This window comes from Lathyrus oleraceus, chromosome 7, assembly GCF_024323335.1.
Source record: "Lathyrus oleraceus cultivar Zhongwan6 chromosome 7, CAAS_Psat_ZW6_1.0, whole genome shotgun sequence".
In the NCBI taxonomy this organism is placed as follows: domain Eukaryota; kingdom Viridiplantae; phylum Streptophyta; class Magnoliopsida; order Fabales; family Fabaceae; genus Lathyrus; species Lathyrus oleraceus.
In genome coordinates, this window is record NC_066585.1 from 59569257 (window position 1) to 59573990 (window position 4734).

Below are 4734 nucleotides of genomic sequence, written 5' to 3' on the forward strand. Positions count from 1 at the left end.
AAAGAAGCTATTTGCTAAACTGTCTAAGTGTGAATTTTGGTTAGAAGAAGTTAGTTTTCTTGGGCATGTGATTTCAAGAGGTGGTGTTGCTGTTGATCCTTCTAAGATAGAAGCGGTGTCTAAGTGGGAAGCTCCGAAGTCAGTTCTGAGATAAGGAGTTTTCTTGGACTTGCAGGTTACTATAGGAAGTTTATTGAGGGATTCTCTAAGTTGGCATTACCGTTGACAATGTTGACCAGAAAGGGGCAAGCGTTTGTTTGGGACTCAAAATGTGAAGAAGGTTTCCAAGAGTTAAAGAGAAGGTTGACTACTGCTCCTATTCTGATATTACCGAGTTCGTCGGAATTATTTGAGGTTTACTGTGATGCTTCATTGTTGGGTTTAGGTGGTGTGTTGATGCAGAATAAGCAGGTTATAGCTTATGCTTCGAGACAACTAAGGGTTCATGAGAGGAACTATCCGACACATGATTTAGAGTTGGCAGCTGTGGTATTTGTTCTGAAGTTATGGAGGCATTACTTGTACGGGTCAAGATTTGAGGTTTTCAGTGACCATAAGAGTTTAAAGTATTTGTTTGATCAGAAAGAGCTGAATATGAGACAGAGGAGATGGTTAGAGTTTCTGAAGGATTATGACTTTGGTTTGAACTACCATCCGGGTAAAGCAAACGTAGTGGCTGATGCATTGAGTCGGAAATCATTGCATATGTCTATGTTAATGGTTAAGGAATTGGATTTAATTGAGCAGTTTAGAGACTTGAGTTTGGTGTGTGAGAGTACTCACAATAGTGTTAAATTGGGAATGTTGAGGTTAACGAGTAATATTTTGGACGAGATCAGAGAGAGTCAGAAATCCGATATGCTTTTGGTTGATAAGTTGACTTTAGTAAATCAAGGTCAAGGTGGTGAATTCAGAGTTGATGAGAATGGTGTTTTGAGATTTGGTAATCGAGTGTGTATTCCGGATGTTACTGAGCTTAAGAAGAGTATTCTTGAGGAAGGACATCGTAGTGGCTTGAGTATTCATCCTGGAGCTACGAAGATGTATCATGATTTGAAGAAGTTATTTTGGTGGCCGGGAATGAAAAGAGAAATTGCGAGTTTTGTTTATTCCTGTTTGACTTGTCAGAAGTCAAAGATTGAGCATCAGAAGCCGTCTGGGCTAATGCAACCGTTGGCTATTCCAGAGTGGAAGTGGGATAGTATCAGTATGGACTTTGTTTCTGGTTTGCCGAGGACGAGTAAGAATTTTGAGGCTATTTGGGTGATTGTTGACAGATTGACAAAGTCGGCTCATTTCATTCCGATCAGAATGGATTATCCGTTAGAGAGATTAGCTGAGTTGTATATTGAGAAGATTGTAAGTTTGCATGGTATTCCGTCTAGTATTGTTTCGGACAGAGATCCTAGATTTACATCGAAGTTCTGGGAAGGTTTGCAGAAGGCTTTGGGAACTAAGCTGAGATTGAGTTCTGCATATCATCCGCAGACTGATGGTCGGACTGAGAGGACGATTCAGTCATTAGAGGATCTTTTGAGAGCTTGTGTTTTGGAGAAGGGAGGTGCTTGGGATGGTTATTTGCCATTGATTGAGTTCACCTACAACAATAGTTTTCATTCGAGTATTGGTATGGCACCGTTTGAAGCTTTGTATGGTAGGAGATGTCGGACACCTTTATGTTGGTATGAGTCCGGTGAGAGTGCTGTAGTTGGACCGGAAATTGTTCAACAGACTACGAAAAAGATTAAGATGATTCAGGAGAAGATGAGAATTGCTCAGAGTCGTCAGAAAAGTTATCATGATAAGAGGAGGAAGTCACTTGAGTTCCAAGAGGGAGATCATGTGTTTCTTCGTGTTACTCCGATAACTGGTGTTGGTCGAGCTTTGAAGTCGAAGAAGTTGACACCTCGATTTATTGGTCCTTATCAGATTTTGGAGAGGATAGGAGAGGTAGCCTATCGTATCGCTTTACCGCCGTCGCTTGCGAATTTGCATGATGTTTTCCATGTGTCTCAGTTGAGGAGATACATTCATGATCCGTCGCATGTAGTCCAAATAGATGATGTACAGGTGAGAGATAACCTGACTGTTGAAACATCACCTATGAGGATCGAGGATCGAGAGTTGAAGCAGTTGCGGGGTAAAGAGATTGCCTTGTTGAAGGTAGCTTGGGGAGGACCAGCAGGTGGCAATGTGACTTGGGAACTTGAGAGTCAGATGAAGGAGTCTTATCCGGAGTTGTTCGCTTGAGGTATGTTTTCGAGGACGAAAACTCTTTTAGTGGGGGAGAGTTGTAACACCCCAATTAAACTAAGCTAATTATTTAATTTAAATTAATATTTTATTTATTAATTTAATTGAATAATTGGAAGTTTGGATTATTATTATTTTATTATTATTTGTGGAATAATAATTATTGGGATTATTATTATGGGATTATTATTTTATAATTGGAATAAAAGTGGAAATCAGTAAAAAGGCCCCATTTGGTAAAAAGGTTTATTGTTTTCACGTGAAAAAGGAAAAAGAGGCAGAACGTGGAAAAGGGCAAAAAGCCAGAAAACGAAGGTTGAAGGAAGGAGAAACTTGGAGCTCAGAGGCTGCCGGATTAACTCAGGTAAGGGGGGTTTATCATCGATTAACGGGTATTATGGGATGATATGTACTGGGTAGTAATAGACCATTTGTTTTACCTCTGATTGGATGATATATGCTGAATTGTGAAACTTTTGGGATGAACGAAAATTTGATTATAATTGACGAAATTCGAGGGAATTTGAGATGGAAAGGTTAGCAAATTGTGAAAATCGAAAGTGTATGATTAGTGATAGATGATAGGAATGAAGTGTGTGTAAAATTTGGACTGTAGAAGGTTGAATTGGGTAGATCTCGTAGTAGAGAAAGCCATTGCAGATCTGTGAGCTCTGGTTTCTGGTCATACGCGTATGGCACTAGGCAATACGCGTATGAGATGTTGGTACGCGTATGGGGGGAAGCCTTACGCGTATGGATGAGGAAGATGATGTTTTTAACGTAAAATGGTCTCTGTTGGTACGCGCATGAGAAGTTGGTACGCGTAGCATACGCGTATGGACGTGGGCAATACGCGTATGGCTTGGTCAGGATTTGGGCAATACGCGTATGGGCATAGGCAATACGCGTATGGGCAGGATTGTGATTTCCTGTGCTGCTGTTGTGCAGTTTTTGACTGTTTAGGCTGAGTAGTGAGACTTAGCTGAGGTATGATGTTGTAGGGATCATTTCCCGTTGTTTTGAGTGGTATAGGTATTAGTAGAGTGTGCTAATACTGTGTTTGATTATGTGGCATGATATGATATGCTTTTGTGATTAAGTATGTTGATAATGTGTGATGGTATATATGATGATGTGAATGTATACGTTTGTGAATAGACTGTATTATGGCTTAGAGTGTGAGCATGTGTCTATTCTTGATTATTATTGATGTTGCATTGCTAGGTGATTAGCATGCATGTTGTGGCCCATTTGGGGTGGTAGCTAATTCCCATGGTGAGGAATTAGTGAGTAAATCATTTTAATTGTTGTTGTTGATGTTTGCATGCTAGGTGAGTAGCGTGCATTTCATGGCCCATTTGGGGTGGTAGCTAATTCCCATGGTGAGGAATTAGTGAGTGAGTCACTATGTCTCAAATGAGTGGGACTAGTGAGCTTGGTAGCCGTGCCTGGATTTGGACGGTGAGGTTGAACTATATGTTCATAAATAGTCGGTACCGCATGCATAGAGTCTCATTGCATAATGAATGTATGGCATATGATATGAATGGATGTATTCCAGTATCATATGTGTGTAGGTGCGTTGTGTTGTTAATGTTGAATATGGTTGAGATTATATATATGCTATATGTTATTGTTGAATATGATGTTTGAACGGATACTGCCGTTGCTGAATGTGTAGTCTGGTTAGGGTGAACTAATGTGTTAATTACTTAGCATTACATGTTGTTCTATAATGCTTGTTATATTGATTGAGGAACTCACCCTTACACCTATTTTTCAGGTAACGAGAAATGAGTTGAATAGAAGCAATTGCTTGGAGTCTAGAGTAGTTCTTATGGGTCATGCTCTGATAGATGTAACATCGGGAGGGGATGTTTTAATTTATTTGATTTCTGTTGTTGAATGATTGACATGTATTGTGTCATATGTTTTACATTGATGTTGAATTATTCCGCTGCGATTTATGCAAAGAATCTTATTTGATCAAAGAAATGAGCATGACAGATCATTTTGATAATTGTTGTGAAATGATTGTGTGACACCCTTCGGGGCATAATTACTCTGATGAATATATATTGTTATTTTAATTATAATAATTTGGGGTATTTAGAAGGGTGTTACACCAAGGGGTGATGAAATGGTCTTTTTCATGTTGTAACATCCTAAACCCCAAAACTTATATATTAAGCTTTACATGATAACTAAGGTGTCACCACCTTTAATAAATCAAACATTTAACAAACACGCAGTGGAAAATATTAACGTCATACAACACCTGTCATCGTACACTCACCTTCACTTAGGGTATCATTGCGCCAGTATCGTTTATTTCAAATAAAAAAACATTTCAACTTAGACTTTTAGTCTCAATATTCAAATCATGATAAATTATTTTCAAAGTAAAGAGTTATCATATCCAACTCTTAAACAACTCCAACATAAACTGAATAAATAATTAAACTCCAACAAACATAATAA